Raw genomic sequence first — 25571 nt, forward strand, 5'->3', positions numbered from 1 at the left:
TAGTATTCTTACAACCCTACCACGTGGCAATGCCCTTTATGTTACATATAAGGTAATTGATAATGACAATACTCATATAATCCTCTAGAAATAAACCAAAGAAACTTATTGAAAGAATAAACATCATCACTAAGATTTAAAACCTTATTCTGACTAACTGTGGAAAATGGTGATTCCTGGAAACGTTGAGATGAAAGAGAATCGGTGTAAAAGGTTGTCTTCTATTTCTGTCTTTCTTTCATTCTGCCTTTCTTTCATTTGCATCATTGACAGCTCGACGAATAAACCTGTAATTAGATTTGAGGTTTCTGAGTAAAATTGCTGACTCTCTTTATTGTTTAACAGGAGAAAGATGGGCAGACATTAAAACAAAAAAAAACAGCTTTGATATCTGAAATAAAAGGAATTATTTATGGGTTCTTGATAAAGACTTTCAAAACTCTTGGAAATAAGGATTCATTTGAGTATTATTGGAAATATGGACTTCTCTTTCTTGAAAAAAAAAAAATAATAGGCCTAGACATTAGGACCAGGACTCTCTAGTTCCTAAATCCCGAGGACTTTATTTTTTTTTAAATCTAAAAATCAACAGAATCTCTATTAACTCGCATGGTTATTTACAAATATCATTTCCAAACTTCTAAGTCATTTTGAAATTAGTGACCTCACCAGGCAATGGAAGACATAAAAACGTTTGAGAGACTGGTTTTCAAATCTGAAGCAAAACGTTTCACAGAAACATTTGTTGGTATTTTACGTGTACAAAAAATGAATATGTCAAAATCCTACGCACAAAATATGAATACTGTAAGTTATTTGATCTAACTTCCCCCCACACAACCTCCCCACGCCGGCCCTCCCCCACACCGTTCGCCAACTACCTCCCACATCATAGCTTTTAGACCGATACCCACCTACGCTCCCCTAACCCCCCCCCCCCCCCCCTTCTAACTCCGTTGAACTTTCGCTTTATGTGATGGCAAAGTCGGAGGCTTGTCAACCGATGCTGCATTTTCATCAGCTAAAAGGTCAGAGAGGAATACGGAATACAAATTAACCGGTTGCTCTCCGAATCAAATCCTTCTTGCTTATAGGGACTGCGTATAATTAATCAAACCAGCCGCCATTCATTCATGAATATGCAGCTATAGTGAAATTACAATTAAAATAGACAATTTCCTACTTATAATGACATCCAGATGTTATGGTAGTCACTCTCAAGATATTTATAATAAAACTAGTGTACGTAACCCGTCAAAAATGACGGCCAGATATTTAGATGGATATGCACACGCGCACACAGATTCAACCCTCCCCGCCACCCTACCCGAGGGACGGGGAAAGATCGAGTAGTCATACGTTTGTCAAAGCCGTTCAGCGTGGCAGGAAATATATATATATATATATATATATATATATATATATATATATATATATATATATATATATATATATATATATATATATATATATATATATATATATATATATATAACCAGACACTTGCTTTTTATTATATAGGGGAGATGACAGTTGGGTTCCAGCGCGTCAGCCGGCGCTGATAAATGGGACATTCTATGGTGATATTTTTCTCAGAGTCTGGAAGAAACAAGGAAACGAACTGGAAGAATAAGAGAGTGGGCGATGAAGCTACAGCGGATCAGATAAGTAGATGCGGTAAGGAGAATATGGGTGAGGTGGAAGGAATAGGAATGAGTGAAAAAAGTGGACTCCAGCGGTCGACCCTGCTATACAGTGGGATGAATAAGGTCGAAAGAAGTTTGACAATACAAGATTCGATACTCATGAGTCTAAGAAAAAAATAAATAACTATATAGTTAAATGGGTTCGTTTTTTTACCTACAAACTTCAAAGTGAAAATACATGATCCCTATGTTAGTGTATAGTTGCCTCGATTTCCAGTATGTTGTCAAAAATTTAAGATCATACTTTTTTTATGTCCACGATACGGTAATTTATAGTGGTCGTAGAAGTAGTAATATGCCTACTAATGAGTACTTAGATCTTTAAGAGTTTAAAAGGTTTACACAAGCGGAAAACAGCCCGGCTAAGATCTGCCTTCTAGACATAGGCCTAATAATGGAAGAACATTTCCTTTAGAACATTTATTAGCGTATAGGCTAACTACAACAATTATATGACAACTAAATTTCGCTGCCTAAAGTCCAGACTTCAAAAATTCTATAAAAAAAAAAAAAAAAAAAAAAAAAAAAAAATGAATGTTCGGAAAAATTATATATATCAAACAGGAGTGAAGTCATTCTTTTATATACGGTAACACAAGGCTGGTTGAAGATCTGGCAAAACGTCTCAGAGGGACAAGTAAAATGGTTTAGAATTTAGGTCAACAATCGCCCTTGAATCATTTTGTTTACGTTTCAATACATTCAAAATAGCTATTCGGTGTCACGCGCTGATGTATAAAGAGCTACCGAGTTTCTTATCAACAGTTGAGTGTGTCCTAGGGCCGTATTATTCAATGGCGTGAACATTTTAAAGATATTCACCCCATTCAGTAATGTGGGAATAGTTCAAGGGCCCGCCTTCACTGCTATTCCCAGAGAAGCCCTTAGGTTAGGCTCTGTTGGATAAAGTAAATATTGATTTCTGAGAGGAATTCTTGTCCGAATTCGAAGAACCTAAACAATTTTATTCAATCGTCACAAGACACTAAGAGAGTTGGAAGACCCAGGCCAACATGGCTGAGGACTGGCGAAATCTAACCGAGGCCCTCTGCGTCAATAGGCGTAGGAGGAGGTGATGATGATGATGATGATGATGATGGAAAGCAATTGATAAACTAGCGTCAATTTCCTTTACTTTTCCCTTTTGTTTTTCACCAAACTGTAAAAGATTAACAGTTTTCCATAGCTCTTGTGAATAACTATAGTTTTACTTCTATTGGAAACCAAATCTTATTGAATATTTATAGACCTTGTTGGGAACATCGGTCTAACTCGCACCAGCAAGTATGGTGTGACATAAAGCAGATATTGAACCAGTCTATACAGAAATTCTTTTGCTTATTTACGTCTGTCTAATTTCAGGTTTATCCATATGAAATAGATCTTTGATTGTTCAATGCTTGTTTGATTCTGAATTCGTTAAAACCAAAAAAGTTCTCGGACGATTTTACACCAAAATATAACCTCCGAATTTCAAATCTGTTCATGTGAATATCTTGAATTGCCTAATACTAGAATATATCTAAAATAAATTAAGATTCATTAGTAAAAGTAATAAAATTGAAGTATTTTACTTGATATTCAAACGTACAACAAAACTTTTTTTTTTTTTTTTTTTTTTTTTTTGGTGACTTGGGTCTTTCAGATAAGCACGAGCGTGGCTTTCTGTGTTGACTTATGTTGACTGCTGTGTTTTTATATTATTCACTTATTACTATAAACTGGGTTTTAAAACCTTGGTTTTAGACGTGGAGAAAACGTGCATTGCCCCGTTTACTGAAATTATGTGCCATAATATCTCAAATTCCATTCATAAAATTTATGTATGCTTGAATTTATGGGTGTAATGCTGTATATACAAACTTCTAATACACATAATTAGTTAACGATTAATAATAAGAAAGTAAATATTGAAGCAGAAGTCAGTTTCCAGCGCAGACTCTGCTAACAGAAATGTCTGTTAAGCAGCAAGTTATTTAAACGAACATTGCATCACAAACATCACTAAAGCTATCACACCTCCACCTTTATTTCATAGTATTTATAGCCGTTGTAATTTTAAAGTTTAATGCTTACTGTCGCTTAAACCTTTCACGGTTAAACCATACCGATACTAACCCTCTTTTCTAATCCTACTTTAAAGTTTTCTTTTGCCAAAAGAAATTTATTTATTGATTTATATTAGGGTTTATTAATTTAATTTTTTGTTAGGGAGAAAATGTTGATAAGACTTTATATGCGACTCACCGGTACATTTAGGAACCGGTGTAAATCAAAGCAAAATAGGGTAATGATTCGCTTTCTTTGTAGAAATTTATAACAAATAGAGGCTTTAATTCTATGTGCACTTGCCAATTTCCCTCTGGTAATAGAAAACCTAACTGTGATTCGGAGGTATCATAGTATTTTATGCAGTGTAACGGTTACGGTTATGATAAATTGAAATAAGATAGTTTGGCATTAAACGTAATCTCTCTTACAGGAAGGAGACATGAATACTATCGTGGCAGCGAGTCTATCACGTAGAGCTAGTGTAGAATCAAGGCCTAGACCTTGATGTTGGAATATACGGTCTGTCACCTTTAAGAGGGGCTACCATCACACCTGCGTCAGAGACGTGATTATTCACGTATGCAAATGAGTTTGTATGTGAATAGACCTATATGCTGGTTTCTCCTGGTGTTTTCATAACATACAAATTGAGATTCTTACACGGAAGAGCAGATTTTGAGCTAAATAAGACTTCAAATACCACCAAGTTAAAAACATATCTTCATGGTATTCAGTGACGTCTGTGAAAGGGGTAAAAAAATATTTCTTTTGATATGAAGTCGAATCAATGTTTTTAGATTTTCTAAACCATTTTTTATGTTCATTTTGGTTTAATATTAATTTAATATTTGATATAGTTTTTCTATCTTACATTTACTCTTTGATTTAGTATTTCATCTTGCCGTATCGTGTTTGAAACTATAGAAGTAGGACTTCGGTATACCTAACATGGTGCACTGTAGGCCTTAGTCCCTGCACCCACTGCATACCATTCTAATGAACCTCTAATCCTTCCTCGTTTCTTACATCTTACTGTCCGACCTCTTCTATTTTTTACTTAATAGTGCAACCTCTGTGTGAATAGTCTCCCCTGACCCTGTGCCGGGCTAAATGACTAATTTTTTGGTATATTATATATATATATATATATATATATATATATATATATATATATATATATATATATATATATATATATATATATATATATATATGTGTGTGTGTGTGTGTGTGTGTGTATGTGTGTGCGTGTATATATAATAAACAAAAATGAGGACGATACAAATTTGCACATTCGCTATATAATTCAACGGTAAGATTAGGTCTTTGAATATATATATATATATATATATATATATATATATATATATATATATATATATATATATATATATATATATATATATATATATATACATATATTAGTAATTCACACTATAAGTTAACCAAATTCTCAATATTGTAAAAGAATCACTAAAATTGATTTAAACAATCAAAACATTGATACTGAATGACATTTACAATTTCTCTCTCTCTCTCTCTCTCTCTCTCTCTCTCTCTCTCTCTCTCTCTCTCTCTCTCTCTCTCTCTCTCGATCATATATAACACCAACCTCAGAATCTTACAAAATATAAAGATAAACAATGACACTATTTTGCATATTTTTATAGTTCATGTATGAAAAATTTATTTCATCGTTGTCACTGTTCTTAAATTATCTATATTAAACCATTCCTTTCCTCACTGGGCTATGTTTCCCTGTTGGAGCCCTTGGGCTTATAGTATCCTGCTTTTCCAACTGGGGTTGTAGCTTAGCTAATAATAATAATAATAATAATAATAAAGGGAGCTGGGTGCAACTTGGAACCCCATACTATAAACCGCCAGTCTCTGTAGACTGTGATTAACTAATAATAATAATAATAATAATAATAATAATAATAATAATAATAATAATAATAATAATAATAATAATAATAATAATAATAAGAATGCTAGTTGTAGTAGTAAAAATAATAATAATAATAATAATGATAATAATAATAATAATAATAATGATAGCTGTAGTAGTAAAAATAATAATAATAATAATAATAATAATAATAATAATAATAATAATAATAATAATAATAATAATAATAATAATAGCTGTAGTAGTAATAATAATAATAATAATAATAATAATAATAATAATAATAATAATAATAATAATAATAATAATAATGATGATGATGATGATGATGATAATAGTAGCAATAATAATAATAATAATAATAATAATAATAATAATAATAATAACACCTTTATTCGCAGCGCACATATCAACTTGGCCCCGAGGAAAATGTCAGAGTTTGGCACGTATTGACGTAATGGAAGGCACATAACGAGCATAACAACTAAGCCTTGTTAATGACAGAGGAAAACCAGTCCTTTGATAAATATAAAAACAAAATACATATTCGGGACGGATGGTTTATTCAAGAGAATATACTTAATGGGGTGTTGAAATCATTAAAATGATTATAATTATTGGTTATTTTCCCATTCTTATGTTTACGTTGGAATGAAATATTGCTGGGTATCGGTGTATAGATTAGGGTGATATCTAATTTCATGTAGGTTACTGCAATTGAAATATATGGGTGACGTGGTTTATATATATATATATATATATATATATATATATATATATATATATATATACATATATATATGTGTGTGTGTACAGATAGATATACTCTATAACTCTCTCTCTCTCTCTCTCTCTCTCTCTCTCTCTCTCTCTCTCTCTCTCTCTCTCTCTCTCTCTCTCTCTCTCTCTCTCTCTCTATATATATATATATATATATATATATATATATATATACATATATATATGTGTGTGTGTACAGATAGATATACTCTATAACTCTCTCTCTCTCTCTCTCTCTCTCTCTCTCTCTCTCTCTCTCTCTCTCTCTCTCTCTCTCTCTCTCTCTATATATATATATATATATATATATATATATATATATATATATATATATATATATATATATATATATATATATATATATATATATATATATATATATATATATACATATATACATATATACATATATATATATGTGTATATATATACATATACATATATACATACATATATATATATATATATATATATATATATATATATATATATATATATATATATATATATATATATATGTTGACAGCAAGCCGGGAGGGAAAAGGAAACGAAGATTGGACAAGCGCTTTCGTGTTATTATTACACCTCTTCACGGTGAAGAGGTGTAATAATAACACGAAAGCGCTTGTCCAATCTTCGTTTCCTTTTCCCTCCCGGCTTGCTGTCATCTTGAGACATCGCATGTTCCAGCGATTTGTCATTAATATATATATATATATATATATATATATATATATATATATATATATATATATATATATATATATATATATATATATATATATATATAGGTATGTGTGTGCGTGTGTGTATAATATTCCATGTGTTAAAACTACAGGATATGACAAGAATCTCTTTTTCGATATCTATATACAATATCAAATTTCATGTGACTTAAATTTCACAATATGAGCAACATTTTCTTTCAAATATCTACCACGACGCTAAAATTAATTTCCGCCTAAATACAACCGCCTATACACTCCAACAATAATTTTCACAATAGAGCCATTTCGAGTACAAATTTTATAATGCGAATATGAACTTTGCTGTAGTATGAATGAATAACAATATACTTTACTAAAGACATAACGTCAACCAGTAATATGCTTTTACCCGAGATGCCATACAGCGCCATCTCCCAAACATACAGTATATAAAGTATACTGTAGAAGCCACAGAAAAGTAAGTCCCTTTGTATGTGGAAAGAAGTATATTTTAAACCCTACAAAGAGAAGATTAAAGTCACTGTATTCTTCGAGTACAAAGGAAAAGCCTATAATCCTTGAGCATATTATTAGATGCATCAGTAGACGCTGCTCAAACAAATCTAATTATAGGTCTAGTTAAGCTTTGTGTTCATATAATAACGTCAGTATTTTCTTTACATAGGGAAGGATTCTATAGCGATCTAAAAATGGACTAGTGACTGATTAAAGATTCTACATTATTATTCAAGTATTACTTGCTAAACTACCCTAGTTTGAAAAGCAGAACTACTTTTATATCCTCACTAAGGCACCGTGAACATCACAAGTCACTTCATTTAGGATATCTTAAAATTTAATGTTGTTACTCTTCCTGAAATATTTTATTTTCCTTGTTTCCTTTCCTCACTGAGCTACTTTCCCTGTTGGGGCCTCTGGGCCTATAGCATCCTGCTTTTCCAACTAGGGTTGTAGCTTAGCAAGTAATAATAATAATAATAATATGGCTTCCATGAGATTAGATCTCGTAGAGAGGTTTAACCTGGTCTTACTAATGTTTAGCTTCTTTAATGTTTAGTTTCTCCAATGTCTAGCTTCCCTAAAGTTTAACTTCTCTAATGTTTAGTTTATTTAATGTTTAACTACTTTAATGTTTAGCTTCTCTAATGTTTAGTTTCTCTAATGTTTAGTTTCTCCAATGTTTAGCTTCTTTAATGTTTTATTTTTTTAATGTTTAGCCTCTCTAATGTTTAGCTTCTCTAATGTTTAGCTTCTTTAATGTTTAGCTTCTCTAATATTTAGCTTCTCTAATGTTTAGCCTCTCTAATGTTTAGCTTCTCTAATGTTTAGCTTCTTTCGTGTTTAGCTTCTCTAATGCTTAGCTTCTCTTTCGAAAACACCGGAATAAACGTTATGAGATACGTTTTCTGAAGTCTTTCTGGTTGGGTGTGGCTCAAGGCTTTATAACTATTTCTACAGTCTCGTTTATAACTTATCTAAACATGTTTATATAACAGAAACAAATCGATTATAAGAAAAACAGATAACTAAATAAAAAATAGATATAAATGCCAGATAAATTTAACCTCATAGTTCAAATCACTTAGATTAAATTCCTGAGTTTGATAAGTTTAAATACCACACTTGAGGTTTTGATAAGCCAAAGATATCAGCACTTTTTCTCTGAGGAAAAAGTAATTATTGGTTTTGTGAATGTTAAAATCATGAATGGATTAGATTCATGAAATTTAACTGCACGATCAAGCGTTGGTGTCTGGTAGACCATTCAGTGGCCAACTGCCCCAGCGGAAGAAGTAGAAAGCTATAAAGCGGGTGCAGTTTGGGGACGAAGATACGTTACGATAACTCTTATGTCTGCTTACAGTACACCCTAAGAGGTGCAATTCCATACGAATGGGGACGATAAAGTTAGAGAATATATAAGCCTATAGTAAGCTTTCATTTCATAGATCATTCGACTAGGCTCTTTTCTCTGTTGGAGCCTCTGGGCTTATAGCATCCTGCTTTTCCAACTACGGTTGTAGCTTAGTAAGTAATAATAATAATAATAATAATAATAATAATAATAATAATAATAATAATAATAAGAAGAAGAAGAAGAAGAAGAAGAAGAAGAAGAAGAAGAAGGAGAAGAAGAACATACGAATGGGGACGGTAAAGTTAGACAATATATAGGCCTATAATAAGCTTTCATTTCATGAATCATTCGACTAGGCCAGTGGTTCCCAAACTGGGGGGCGCGAACCAATAGGGGGGCGTGAGGACGATACAAGGGGGGCGTGAAGTCATCTGCTCAAAATTACTTGTTTAATAAAATAATAAAATCCTTAAAAGAACAAATATCTGTCATTACATACATGCATCCATCTCACTAAATTTGACCAGAAATTGTGCCTTAGTCTCATAAGTATTTCCAAATATTATACGTCATGTTTTCGAATCATATATTCTTAAAATTGCAACTCAATTTTGCCAATTTGCTAATGTTCAATTTTTTTTTTCGCTCGCTTTGAACCAAATGTTTCGTTTTTAGTTACTGGAATGTACTATTATTTGTTTGAGTGGCTTTCATTATTAAAATGTAATACAAACAGAAATCTGTTTTCCTGTACATGCTAAGAAATAAATGTAAGAATCATTTCATATAAAAAAAAGAGAGGAGTGGGGGCGTACAGGTCTACTGGAAGCAAAAAGGGGGCGTCAGGTAAGATAGTTTGGGAACCACTGGACTAGGCTCTTTTCACTGTTGGAGCCTCTGGGCTTATAGCATCCTGCTTTTCCAACTAGGGTTGTAGCTTAGAAAGTAATAATAATAATAATAATAATAATAATAATAATAATAATAATAAGGTCTATAGACCTTGAATAATAATAGGCCTACACTTGATTTCAGATTAACTGACGAGCGAGGTTGCAAACAACGCTAAGAATAAACCCGCCGAGAATTGGAGGCTGTTCTTATCGATTTTCATTCAAGAACAAAGAAGAGCTTTATTCCAAACATTAAACTGAGTAGGCCTATTCATACTAAAACAATAGTTGTTATCACAGCCATCCCCACAAGAGGAATTAAACACCAACGGAAGAATAATTCAGTATTATTCAAATCCAACTCCGTTCAGTGATGCCACCAACGCGTCATTGATTTTCTCGGACATCGGCATTGCTTTGTCTAATTCGGAAAGCTTCAAATAAAGCTTTATTTTCTATCGGGAGATGTATTGTGGAACAAGTGTGAATCCTAAGGATTATTTGTAGGTGAGATTACAACTCGACGCATTCGTGGGTGATGAAATCTATGTAGTTGATAAGATTACATTATCGACGGTTATAATTGTTTACAGTTTTTCATGCGGCATTGCCATCGTTAGCTGATATTAAGTGGTTTGTCAGTACGTAAGAAATCACACATGTAGACAAAAATCCATCCATGAGGTGTATATCTGATATAATTTTAAAATGATATTTTCCATGCCTACATTCAGGCCAGACTTATTTTTCCACGCGATAAAAGTACAAAAGTCAAACCATTAATGATTGGCCAAGTTAAAACTATTACGATCAATCTTAATCAACATTTATGCAGCTCTATTCCCCCGTAATCTTCAAGTTGCACTTTGAGTAGATTGTAGTAGATGGAGTTACAATAGTCAATTCTGGTAGTTCACAAGTTTCTGTACAGAATATTCATCCTGGTTTTTTTTTTCTTACAAAAGCATTGTTTCTTAGGCGACATCCAGCTATTATTATTTTATTCATTTAAGCACCACGACCATGTTCTTTGCAATTGCCAAGAGATATTAGTTCATCATACTTTCAACTTGGCTCTACAAGGCACTAGAAGAGTTTGGAAGACTGAAAACTATGAAGCGTGAAGTAGTTTATGAATGGATAAGTAATGATTTAAAAGCTCAAGATAGAGACGACTGGTGAAATCTAACTGAGCCTCTTGGCGTCAATAGACATAGGAGGATATGATGATAATAAACCTAGTCACGAACTCAACTAGTTATCGAAACCAAGTGGAGAACAAATGTGGTATCTAGAATTAATTCGATCTAGTGCTGCTTTTGATAGCTGTACATGAACTGCTAGAGAAAGGATCCCCCCTATACTAATCGATTTACACTGGCTGCCGATTAAAGCGAGAATTGAATTCAAAATATGTACAATAGCCCACCAAGTCATCAGAACCGGGCATCCAAAATACTTAAGAGAATTGCTACATATTGTGCAGCCGACAAATCGTGTCGACACGAGAATAGTTACAGATGGCTTCAAACTGTTGGAACCTGATTTATGTCTACTTTAGGCTCCAGAGCCTTTAAATATGCGACCCCGAGACTATATAATAAGCTCCCACGAAACATTCAAATGATTGAAGACATTAAGGCTCTCAAGAGGAAACTGAAGACTTTCTTATTTCAATAGTCATACAACAGTGACGATTTAACAGTAAATGAACAATACGCGATATGAAACGTTAAATACTCTTACCGAACAAGGTAAAACGACAGTGGAGGTCCTGTAGAGAGTGGGGTTCCCCTGCTGTATGAGACAGGAAAAGCAGCCATCAAAGTAAAGTAAAGTAATGATTTACGGTCCATTGGTATTCAAGATCAAGCTCAGTTAGTTGATAAAAACTAGTGGAGTACGAATTGGAAATTCATTCACTATATGAATCATTAAACAGAGGGGTACCCCAGGAGAGTGTACTAGGCCAAATCTTAATTTGTATCTATACTATACTATACTATACTATACTATACTATACTATACTATACTATACTATACTATACTATAGGTCTATCAGAAGTATTACAGACATGAAATGAGGTTTAAACTATCTGCAGATGATACACAATTTTACTTTTCCATAAATGACATTGATGATATTGCTGAAACTTTAAACCACGTACTTACTAGTGTTAGGGAATGGATGATAGTTAAACAACTAAAGTTTGATGAAAAAAAAATGAAATAAGAGTTTTTGGTGGGAGGAAAGAAAAACAATTTAAGAAACTTGGGTGACATATAAATAAATATTAATAGAAACCTGGTCGCCATAACTATAGAGTTCGTGACATAGGCGTGCCATGACTATAATTCATCTCTCAGTACTCAAATAAATAATGTAGTAAGAAACGCTGACTGTCACATTTACTTGTTTCCTTGTTTACTTGTTTTGGGTTTAAATCCAACCCTCCACTGAAGTCGAGTGAACTACTTCTCGGGCGGGTCCATATTAATCATCTAACGAAACATTTTCATTATAACTTATACAATTCTTTGATTGTAGCATCTTCCAAATCATATGATCTTGTGAAAAGTAATGTCTTTAGTTTCTTCTTAAATTCAATTGCTCCCTTTAGGTCCTTCATTTCAGTTGGCAGTTTATTATAGTGTCTAGGCGCACAGTAGCTAAAAGCCCTTTCACCAAATTTACTATTTGTTCTTGGTTTATCTTTTGTAAAATAGTATCTGGATAAATATCCTGTAAGGAAACTCGTGATCAACTGAGTTATTCCCAGGATTGACCAAACTCCATCCATCTACCCAAAGGACAACTTTGAGAAATCCCAAAACATAATAAACAAAGGAACATGACTGATAAAAGCTCCCCACTCCGAGAAAGGATTACTCATAAACTAATTAAATGACACTGGTTGCCTATTAAAGCCAGAACAGGGTTTAAGACATGTTGCAATGACTCACCGAGTTATCAGAACCGGACGTCCAAAATATCCTCTAAGAGAATTGCTACATATCGTGCAGCCAGCGAATTGTACCGACACGGGAGGAGTTACAGATAGAGTCAAGATGTGTACCTCTACTGTAGGTTCTAGAACTTTCAGATATGCGACGGTCTAAAGACTATACAACAAGTTCCCACTAGACATTTAAATTCTATTTGGGTCAGTAAGAAGAAACGATGTACGAAAGAGGAAACAGACGCCTTTCGTTAGTGTAAATTTCATATATTAGAAAAATATCTATAAAGAAAGAATGAATAAGATGTTTACAAAAAAAAAAAGTATGTAAATTATTGTTTTGGAGTAGCTAAAAATGAAAATAAAGATGTGTAAATTGTTAATTTAGATGGTTTATGTTTATGTAAAAATGTTAATGTATACTATAACCATACTGTAAATATTGTGACTGTAAAATGTGTAATTTAACCTTTTAAATAAAAAGATAAAAAAAGACATCCAAAAGACTGAAAAGATTAAACCTTTGAAAAAAAAAAGAGCTGAAGCCTTTCTTATTTATCTTGTGCTTCGATGATGTGGATTTGGCAGTTAACGCGGAATATGTTGTGTGAACTCTAGACCTATGGCAGGTGTTTCTTATTGGATAGGATCAGGAAACATCCCTTAAAGTAAAGTAAGTTAACACCTTATTGTAATGAAGACTCTTTGGACAATGGTTACCGAAGAATCAGACTAGAACAAAATGAGTTTTTTTATTTTATTCTTCTACTGTGTTTAGTTGGAGTTCTCTTGCTTGAGAGTGCACTCGGGCACACTTTTGTCTAATTTCTCTTTCTTTTGTTTTGTTAGTTTTTATTGTCTATATAGGAAATATTTATTTTAATGTTACTGTTCTTAAAATATTTCAGTTTTCCTTGTTTCCTTTCCTCACTGGGCTATTTTCCCTGTTGGGGCCCCTGAACTTATAGTATCTTGCTTTTCCAACGAGGGTTATAGCTCAGCTAATAATAGTAATAATAGTAATAATAATAATAATAATAAATGATACGAGTCCTAAACATTTAAGAGAGTTTGTCGAGTTATGTATCGCAATAGGTAGAACTCTTAAAGGGGTTGTTATTATTATTATTATTATTATTATTATTATTATTATTATTATTATTATTATTATTATTATTATTAGCTAAAGTTGTTACCCTAGTTGCAAAAAACAGTTAAGCCATGGCCCCAATAAGGCTAAAAGCTCACATTTAACAGGTAAATAAGAAAATAAATAAATTCACCTAAGAGGATTAACAGATTAGAAAACAAAAATAAAAAACATCGTCCTGAAATGGTACTAATGTAAGCCATGTCAACAACAACAACAGAAGTATTATTATCATTATTATCATTATCATTACTTGCCAAGCTACAACCCTAGTTTGAAAAGTAGGAAGCCCAGGAGTCCCAACAGGGAAAATAGCCCAGTGGGGAAAGGAAACAACGAAAAATAAAACATTTTAAGAATAGTAACAACATTAAAATAAATATTTCATATATAAACTATATAAAATTTAACAAAAGAGAAAGAAACCAGATAGAATAGTGTGCCTCAGTGTAACCCCAAGCAAGAGAACTCTTATTATAACATTAGACACAAATGTAATCACGTTACATTTAAAATTGGCATAGTTAACAACTGCCTAAGATCTCTAAAGACTAAACTAGCTTAGACAGGTAGAAAAAGAATGGTACTAATTGAGGAATTCAAATATCACAGTAATCATACCAAAAATGATAAACACATAAGAACAAAAATGCCAACAACTCAAATATCTTGAAACTGGCTTCCATAAAGAAATCAGAACTCCGTGGGAACGAATAAGCCGATTTTAGGAAAACACTACAATGAAAATCAATGTAAAATTCATGGATACAACGAATCAGTTTCAAATAAGAACAAGAAAGTGAATATACAATGCTGAGGTTTGCATTAGAAGAAGATGAAACCACATAAAGTAGCTATTGGTATACATTACTCAACAGGTTTTGATGTTAATTTCAACAGTAGGCCTATATCTATCCTCGAAGCTAATACTGTACAGTACTTGTTTCTTTTCAAGATATTTTGCATATGAGCATGCAGATAATTACATCTATTTCAAACTACAGGACTTCGAACAGTAATGGGTGAATGGGGGAAAGGAAATTTTAACCCAGGTACCAAGATTATTCAACGGTTTAACTATGAAACATAAAAACAGGAAAAAGTAAAAAAAAAAAAAAAAAAAAAAACATGAAAAGAGATATTTTCAAAACAGCCAAAGCCTTACTTATTACAGGGCAGTTGTGATACACGAAAAACAAGCAATTAAAGAGCTTTGTCAAATATAACAAACAAGCAGTTATAGGACTATAAGTTGAATGGCGCGGGGGGGCGGGGATTGTTGTAGGGTGACTCGAAAGAGAGAGAGAGAGAGAGAGAGAGAGAGAGAGAGAGAGAGAGAGAGAGAGAGAGAGAGAGAGAGAGAGAGAGAGCAACTTGATTTTAACCATCAATTAGTTACTGTCGTGTAATTAATAAGACATTATAATATACTTACCTAATGTTAATATGACAAATTGATTTCACATATTCCCTATAAAATCAATTACTCATCGAAGACATAATTAAATCGTGAATTTATTCATTTTGCGTGCACAGTTCATTTATTTGTAAATAAACAGCTTGCTGTATAAGATTTTAACTTGTCCTAGTACTAAAAAGCATGACGGCTTATATTTCATCATTTGATTCAGACTTAACTGGGAGCTGTACGACCTAGACCAATTAAAAGAGCGATGCGTGATATTGTGAAATAATAACAAGGGCGGTATATAATTTCATGCACAACACGGAGTTAGTCTGTCCAGTGATGATTATCGTATTTTCTAGTAAACAATCGACAGAATTGAAATGAAAGAAAGATTTTGCAATGATGGTTATCGCACTTTCTTCTAAAACTTTGCCTACACGTATATACACCGAATAGTCTGGCCTATTCTTTACAGATTCTCCGCTGTCCTCATTCACCTGACAACACTGAGGTTATCAAACAATTTTTCTTCACCCAAGGGGTTAACTACCGCACTGTTATTGTCCAGTGGCTACTTTCCTCTTGGTAAGGGTAGAAGAGACTCTTTAGCTATGGTAAGCAGCTCTTCTAGGGGGACACTCCAAAATCAAACCATTGTTCTCTAGTCTTGGGTAGTGCCATAGCCTCTGTCTCATGGCCTTCCACTCTCCTGGGTTAGAGTTCTCTTGCTTGAGGGTACACTCGGGCACACTATTCTATCTCGTTTCTCTTCCTTTTGTTTTGTTAAAGTTTTCATAGTTTATATAGGAAATGTTTATTTAAATGTCATCGTTCTTAAAATATATAATTTTTCCTTGTTTCCTTTCCTCACTGGGCTATTTTCCCTGTTGGGGCCCCTGGGAAAACTATCTTGCTTTTTCCAACTAGTGTTGCAGCTGAGCAAGTAATAATAATAATAATAATAATAATAATAATAATAATAATAATAATAATAATAATAATCGTATGTTCTTGTAAACAATTAGCAGAATTCAAAAGAAAAGCGTTTGTATAATGATTGTCATATTTTCGTGTAAACAAGTGACAATTCAAAGGAAAAGTAATGAAAGTTCTGTCGAATAATATCTACTGAAATAATATCTACATCAATAAATCATTTAAATGGATAACATTATATTGCAACATACCTTGAAAAACACAATTGCAAATAAAAAGTAAATAATAAAACTTCCCTCGAATAGAAAACGGGCACAATTCTGATTCAACCGAAGACTCGTTCTCGGCGTCAGCTAGTCGCCGAGCTTACACTAGTTGAGGTGTGGTGATACACAATATGGCGTATCTAGTGAACAGTCTCTGAGTGATTAGTGCAATTTTCACATGGAAGTATACCAACCTGGAAAGATTTAGCTATCGTGAACGTTTCTTGAATGATTCTAGTGAGCTCTCGTGCAATTTTGGAGGAATCGAAGGACTTGGAGGAGAGGTAAAGACGTTTGTTGACATTGAGGTCTTCTGGGTTTGTTTAGGGTAAAAAGACTCGATGTCTAAGTTTGGCGATTGCAAAAGACCTTTCTTTTTCTTTTGCCTTCGGATCGGCGAAGTTGTTGATCTGGTGTTTTTTTAAATGATTTCTATGACCCAGTGTATGGTATGTGTGCTAATACAAATCCCCAAATTAACGCTTCCCTACGTAAGGTCTGACATCACTAGTGAACGTAACTTGGTCATTTCTAGGGCAAATTTGGGTAGGCTAGTTCTAGACTAGTTCTCTTACTATTCTACCTATTCTAGGGCTCATTTAATATTTAAAATTAAGCTTGCCTACGCCTAAATGTAATAATGGGTCAGTGAAAGAGACTTAGGCTAGCCTATGCCATAAAATATTGATATCTTAAACGGTAAATAACCCAATGTTTTCGTAAAATTATAGAAAAGTGCAATAAACACAAAATTAACTTATTTTGGTGCATTTTGTGGTAGTTTGAACGATTTTTATCATTGTTTATGGTGGAAATCCATAGTCTTTGAGTTATGAACTGACTGCTGTAATGCAAAATTTAGAGTGTTTGGGCTATAGTCAAACCATTTTAGGAACGAACTCGGAGCCTATTTGCGGTGATGCCAGTTCTCTTGGGTCATTTTTAAAGCACATCTGCCTTGATCGCTTTAATCTATGGGTTAGCCAAGAAGAGGAGAAAAGGGTCAGCTTAGGGTCACTCGGATCTGAACGGTCTAAGAATATAATCCTTTAAGTTGATACTCTCTCCAAATGACTTCCTTCGTTCTTTTTGTTTTCAACCACGGGGTGACAATGTTGAAAATCTTAGATATAACAGAGCAAAATTGTTTTAAAAAGAACATCACACTTAACAAATAATCTTAATTTTGATATTTAATTAATTTCTCAATTATGATTGATTATTAAACAGGATTCTTTACAAAGGATTTAATTAACTAAGTAATGTATATGTAGATTGGTGATTGTATTGTTTTAGAATTTATTTAATTAATGGGCAAAAAATTTATACAACTAAGGTTCAGTTATCAAACGTGGTTTTGGTGACTCTTCGTCAGATGAAGTTAGTTCTATCACAAAAGATTCAATGAATTAGTTAATACAGACATCATTTTTCATTTTATAATGTTATCAGTATGCTCAATAGCCTTCACCCAATTTTCCTCGCAAATCTGAATCAAAGTCGTTTTTGATAGGTTGGTTGCATCTGTGACAAGTTGGATTGCTTGTTTTAATTCCAATTGCAAATCTGATTCAAAGTCATTTATGATAGGTTGGCTGCATTTGTGACAAGTTGGATTGCTTGTTTTAATTCCAAATTTAACAGTTTCATTATCCTTTTCCCGTTTAAAAAACTGATAGACATTGTATGCCATTTTACTTTCTTCTGGGCGAAAAACACGACGGGGGAAACTCTCCATGGTGTTTACGACAGACTTTTGAAGGAGACAATGAATGCGGAAGCTAATTTTCAAGCATTTAATAGGATTTGACCAACGGTCTCAGTGAACTGACCCACTGAAGATGTGGCAACTTGTGTGCCATATCTCCTGGTTTGTCATTTTCCTTCCCTTCTCTTAGTGAAGCGAAGGCATTGGGATTAAGGAGAATCGGCAACGCCGCAAGTGAGCTTGAATTTCGCTCGTAAAATGGTTCTACTATAGGTGCATTCATCTAAAATTTTTCAAATGCCTTGAAATATACATTGTACCAGTCTTATTCTATATTGAAATGAACATGATTAAACTTTGTTGTATTTGCTATTCATCATATAAAACCAGATATTGTAATAAAAAAGAATAGTTACCATAATCAAAACCCAGTAATAGTTATGAAACTTTATCAAAACACTGGAACATTTGTTTACCAGAACTTCCAGAAGCATAAATGATGTGATTGAAATTGTCGTTCATACCTCCTTACTTAATTGAGCTCATTTACCTGTATGTTGGTTCACCAAATTAACATTTAATTAGTTTTTGGTTTTTGTTCTGCCGTAGCTCTCTTTGCACCAGTTAACATTATCTCATTATCCCTATGACTCGGCACGTGGAACATGTTTTGCTACGCGCTTTAGCCCCGTGTGCCAGTATTTTGGTCTTTTAGCCATCTGATTTATCTTATAATTCATTTATGTAGACAACAAAAAGGGGAATACATACTTTAACAATTAGGCAAGTTGTAATTTTTCTCTCCAGCCTCTGTTCGAACATTGACTAGGCTTCCATTTCCCATTATTAGACCATATATCAAACACGTGTTGCTACCGTAATCTTTCATTATTTACATGATAGAATCAGATAAGAGGTGTAATTACATTTTATATTTCAATACTGAAAACAAATAAACCAAGAGGTTCAGAATATGAGACGTTTGTCCTTTTATTCGGTTTAAAGTAACTGACGATAGAAGCACCACCTATGATTTTTTTCCTGAATTACCTTGGGGAATTATTCTCCTGTGGCATGTGCTAAGACGACAAAAGGATCAAAATGGGAGATTTTATTAAAATCTGTAACTGCGTTGATAAAGGTTTCTGCAAGTAGTACAGTATGTGGGATTCAAATTACAGTACAGTAATGTATTTGCAAAGATCTGTTCAATTATGCGAGTTCCAATGACCTAATTAATATTGCACTCTTCTATAATGAAACCCAATTTTTATATTACAAGAATTGCACTATCAGGTCATTGATTTTATTGTGATTCTAGTACATACCTGCATCTACACTTTTAGAGTTTTTACATTGCCACCTCGTCTTAAATATTTTGTTTTCAGTGACTATCTCTAAACAACATTCCTTATAACAAGCAATTGTATTTATGGAATAAAAAGGTTCCTTATGGTATTTATTTATTTATTTTTTTCTTTTTGATGTAGGCAATATAGTTGTTAATTCTGCTATTGGGTCATGTTAATTGAATGTCTTTTGATGCAAGGTGAAATCTGATATCAAAGTAAACTTTAATTATAAAGCAATAGCCAGGCATTACTTTTATATAGCTTTTATTGTCCAAATTAGGTTGTATGTCTTGTATTAGTGAAATCTATACACTAATCAATACGAGAGTATTTTGTATTCAAGACAATTAAGTCTTAGTAAACAAACTTTATATCATTAATTGTAGTTGTCATTTTTTGACAAGAAATATTGGTTAAGACTGCTTTGCCTAATGTTAAGCTAGGCTAGCCTTCTGTGCTAGACCAGGGACACGAAGCCAGCCCTTGCTGACACTTCTGTCAAGACTAAATTGGACTAGTAGCCAGGCCAAAAGAATTGCCTGAAGGGGAATAGGAAATTGAGATAATTCTAGAAACCTAAAGGGTCTTAGGACTTGTCTTGGTATAACTTTACCCATCCACCGTTCGTAGATGCTTCGATATTTGGTATACAAAAACATATTGTCTATGGTTATTTTAAATAATCTGGGCCATGGGATGAAGCACCTTCTTTCAATGAGGCATTACACAGCATCTTAGGGTTGCCTGGTAGGGAAAGAGATATTTCGATGTTTTCTAGTGCACTAGTAGAGATTTACCACAATTATAGCCTTATTTAATCTCTTGAGCCTAATGCTTTAAGTTTAGGCCCAAAACAAATGGAAAGTCAGGTGCCCAGATAGCTACCTTTAAACACCTGGTGTCACATCTTAATTTTACGAGAAGCACGCCAGTGTGTGCTTAGTTGCAGGGTTTGGAAGTTACCTACAGCTTTTGCTGCTACAGTATTTGTTAATTTTTGGCAAAAATGTCAGATTGGCCCCCAGTCCTGGACGTAGAATCTACCTGTTTATAAATACTAAAAAAAGGAGGAGTTGGAAAACCCAGCCCTACACGGCTGAGGACTGAAACATGACGTGGGAGATGATGAATGGGGAAGTATTGATTTAAAAGCCCAAGTTAGAGACGACTAGTGAAATCTAACAGACGCCCTTTGCGTCAATAGAGGTAGGAGGAGATGATGATGATGTATCGTTTGATAAAAAAGAAGAGGAAAAAAGATACATCTGATCATTCTTTTATCACTTGTTATTTAAAGCAAAAAAGAGAGAAATATCTTTGTGGAAGAATAGTTCATTAGCTTTCACTGATTTTACCTTTCTAACCTATGTTCCTATTCATTGTCTCTGATTCAGCTCTTCTCAGAGTTTATAGAAATGTTCAGTAATTAAACAGGCTGATGCTATTGAATATGATTGTATTTTGACACCAGAAACTAACTTTACTACAATTACAAATCGTTAATGTGACTTTATAGTAAAATAAATGATGGCTTGGACCAGATTGAGTGACAGTGACTTCTACAACATGGTTCTACAGGGGTCACCTTTAATTTGATGGGTTTTAGGGGCTGTAGGTGAAGTGAAAGCTTTAAAATTTGAAATGACAAAAAATAATGGGCTGAAAAAGGCATGATGGGTATTGCTGTTTTATCATCCCAATCTTTTTGTTATAGTTTTATTTCTCCTCTTTAGTTTATTCTTTCCTATTTTTTTTTTATGAAACAGCTTTTTCTTTTTCGGGGCTCATGGGTTTTTCCAGATAGGTTGCAGCTTGACTTGTAATGATACAATAATGATGATAATCACCTTCCCAGCAATCTACCTGAACACCAATAATGCATCTGTTACTAATGTGGCTAGACCTGCAATAAAGGCCTACCGTGCAGTAATCTTGACTGCTCAATCAGCAATTTTGAAGGTACATGTTCGAGGGGAAAATTACTGAATTATAACCTCTGGGTGTTCTTGCAAACTTGGGGAGAATGAGGTACAAACTTGCAGTAAACCTGGTAACATTGTAAATAAGATAAAATCTTTCACTTTTATATCACTCTTTACAACAAGTTACATAACATTTAGAAGGTAAATGTTAAACAGAATCAGCAGACATTTTTCCTACAAGGCCTCCAACACCAACCATGACCTTGATTGGGAAAGGCTAAGCAACATACCCATCGAACTGCCAAAGAGGAAGCGGGGTCACCAGGCAGCCACTCCTAATCTGGGGGACCCTATCTATCCCAGAACCAGCAGAGATTCGAGATCTCCTATGGAGGTCTCGCTTACGGACAGCTGTAGACTCTGATCGACAGGAACAGGCTGTTCCAGCAGCAAAGTTCTTGCTCCTCCTCCCATGCCCGCCTAGGATGTTGGGGCCAAGGAATTGGAGAGGAAGGAGAGTTCCTCCCTCCTCGCAGCCTTTAACATCTGCTCTCTGGAAAGGAAGGACGCAAAGACTGTTCCTAAGGCCTGGCGCTCAACGTCCTCACAGCCAGCTCAAAAGGAAGGTTTGCCGGATTCCAGATCTGTCTCTGAAAGACCAGAACACATCTGCCTTCCTTTGAGGACTCGTGCCTCTCCTGGGAGAACAGAAGACTACCCTGACCCATCCCATGCTCCTATGCATGTGATCTCGAGGGAGGAAGAACCTTTAGATAACGGCATGAAGATCTCCCTCTTGGAGGTGAAATACTCTGACTACGTCTTTCTACGGGTTCTTGCATGTATCCTTGGGGGAACCGAATCTGGTTCCAGCTGATGGGATGGACACTGTCCTGGACCTTTTCGGTAAAACCCCCAGGCTCATCAAGACTAAAGTAGCTTTGCCTTGGTCTATAGGCTCAAGGGTGCCAAGAAGAAGGCTAAGTGGCTGGAGCATTACAGTCTCTCAGGTCTGTGAACTCGTCTCATTTGCTTCCTCCACCGTACGTACCTTGGAGGAAGTACAGTGTACTGAGAGATAGTTGACGACGATCTGTGTCAACTTCTGCTGGATCCGGCTATCCTGGCTCTGACCCAGAATATATCCTTGGATAATCTACCTTCTTTTCCGGTGGCTTTCTCTGGGGCGAATGCCGCAAACCCAGAATGGGTTGCAAAGTGCTCTTTGTAAGCTGTTTCATGGTTGGATTACCGGTTGGGATCTGTGGGTTACCTTTTTAATGACTAGGAATTCTCCACCAAGCAGGAGGAGGAGACAATGTCTGCTTTCCTTCTCTTGGATGCCAGGACGATGGAGTTCCTGACCCACAACATCGTCAATCGGTGGAGCAACTTGGTTTTGATATGACGAGATGCCATGATCTCAAAATACCAGAGGCAGGTGCCTAGGAGAGAAATTATGAAGCTTCGCAACTTCTTGAAGGATGGCCCCTCCCTCTTCATCGTGAAGGACATCGAGGCAATTGCAGAGAGATAAAGGAGAGCCAGGACTCCCTTCTCCATTGAATAATGACTTCTCGCCTTTACCTCATGGCACCACCGTCACAGCTATTGTCCCCGATCAAGTGCCAGGGGCATAAGAAAGGGTCATAACCATCTAAACAGGCAGCTGCAAAGAAACAATAACCTAACCAGCCCCTTTCAATCCAGTCTCTATAAAAGGTTGGGAAGCAAAGGGAAGAAAGCGTGGCCGTTCCAGCTGGAGGTCCGTTCCTCCCGCCAATCCACAGGTGGGATGATGCCTAAAGAGTAGGTGGTGCAATTGGATGTTCCACAGCACCGAACTCTGGTTGGTCTCCATCCTCAGAGCAGAATACTATGTCCCATTCACACTTTCTCCCTCCCTACATTCAATGATGTCGAGTTCCTAAGCGAGGGGTTCTGCAAAGGAACAGGCATTTCAGGCTTAAGTCCAGACCTTGTTGGAAAAGGATGCTTTCCAAGTGGTCCTAGATGAGTCCCCAGGCTTCTATAGTAGAGGCAGTTTGGAGCCTGGAGACCGGCAAATGTGTGACGAAAGAGGGAGAAGGTTGTGAACTCAAAGGCAGGATGCAATCAACTGAGTTGTTTATTAAGGAACACTCTCCTTTATATACAAAACATCAAGGCAACAGGAAAATACATGTTCGAGAAAGTGACAATATTACAGAGGAAAACCAGACATGAATTTTCATGTTCGTTTTAGTGCGAGGGAAGAGCGAAGATACAAGCATTATATATACAAAAGGAATTATGTACAATTGTGTGACACACGGTTGGTACATGGCTCCCCCTCTAAAAATGACATACTGAACATGTTAAATAGGTGCCCTGAATCTGGAGAGGTAGTAGTAAAAACTGCGCCGATTAGTGGCTGTAGAAGTCGATGGTTGGGGTGCGAGCGAGTGGTGGATGATGGGTGGCTGTGTTGCCGCTCCGGCTCGTCACGGGGTAGGCGTGTGTGTCCTACGGCATTCATAGGCGTGTGTGTCCTACGGCATTCATAGGCGTGTCCTACGGCATTCATAGGCGTGTCCTATGGCATTCATAGGCGAGTGTGTCCTACGGCATTCATAGGCGAGTGTGTCCTACGGCATTCATAGGCGAGTGTGTCCTACGGCGTTCATAAGCGTGTATGTCCTACGGCATTCATAGGCGTGTATGTCCTACAGCATTCACGTCAGCTTCGGTTGAAGTTGAATAGGTGTCCTCTTCGTCACGAGTGGAGGCGTTGATGGAGGTTTTGAAGGTCATGAAGTGGCTGTCCATAAGGGCACGAAGTAAGTTCACCTCACGAGGAGAGCTGTCTGCGGCAGGTTGCAGGCGAGTGATACTGGTCATTTTCCCGAGGGTGAGCGAAGCCCTTTGGTCCCCTAACGGTTGTTGAGAGAGCTGAAAAGGCGTTGCTATACGGGCGGCTGGCGACGGCGAGTACTGCTGCAGAAGGTATGCGTTGACGGCGCCATAGTAACGGTGAGAGTTGGGGGGGGGGGAAGGCGGGAGGTCACTCCGGGGTCACCAATGTGACGAAGGAGGGAGAAGGTTGTGAACTCAAAGGCAGGATGCAATCAACTGAGTTGTTTATTAAGGAACACTCTCCTTTATATACAAAACATCAAGGCAACAGGAAAATACATGTTCGAGAAAGTGACAATATTACAGAGGAAAACCAGACATGAATTTTCATGTTCGTTTTAGTGCGAGGGAAGAGCGAAGATACAAGCATTACATATACAAAAGGAATTATGTACAATTGTGTAACACACGGTTGGTACAAACCCCATTCAAGATGGAGATGGCCCTGAAAGACCATCAGACCGAAAGGCTTAATGATAACGCTGGATCTTAAAGACACTTGCTTCCAGATCCCCATTCATCCATTGTCAAAAAAGTACCTAAGATTCACCTTAAACTAGAGGATATACCAATTCAAGGTGTTATGCTTCAAGCTGTCTACAGCACCTTGGGTTTTCAAACGTGTGTTCTCCCTGGTGTCCACCTGTGCACGCAAGAATGACATTCGTCATCCTTTGTTATATAGTCAATTGGTTGATTCTTGCAGACTAGGGAGACCCTTCTCCTCCATCAAGTATCTGATGATCGTGGTAAATCTTGAGAAATCCTCGCTGCAACCTATACAAAAACTGGTATATATAGGGATGAAGATTGACACCAAAATAGGCAAAGTCTTTCTGTCCAAATAAAGAATAATGGAGAGGATGAAACAGGCAGCTCGCCTTTGTGTCACAGGACATGCTGCCAGCACTTGAGGCTGCTGGGATATCTGTCCTCCTTGTAGAGACTGGTTCCCTATAGTCAGTCGTCTGCAAACTCTCTCTACAGTGGTAGCTGAAGACATTTTGGTCTCGGCACAAACACACTTAATATCTTGGTTCCAATA

General features: G+C 35.5%; 1 protein-coding gene across 1 annotated transcript in view; it reads left to right on the plus strand.

The window, feature by feature from the left end:
- The first annotated feature begins 16731 nt into the window (after nucleotides 1-16731).
- Nucleotides 16732-25571, plus strand: part of LOC137632985 (STE20-like serine/threonine-protein kinase) — an 87629-nt gene continuing 78789 nt past the window's right edge. The window contains 1 exon segment of the mRNA XM_068365135.1: nucleotides 16732-16933. The gene's annotated coding sequence lies outside the window, so the exon portion shown is untranslated.

Source organism: Palaemon carinicauda, chromosome 42, assembly GCF_036898095.1.
Source record: "Palaemon carinicauda isolate YSFRI2023 chromosome 42, ASM3689809v2, whole genome shotgun sequence".
Lineage (NCBI taxonomy): Eukaryota > Metazoa > Arthropoda > Malacostraca > Decapoda > Palaemonidae > Palaemon > Palaemon carinicauda.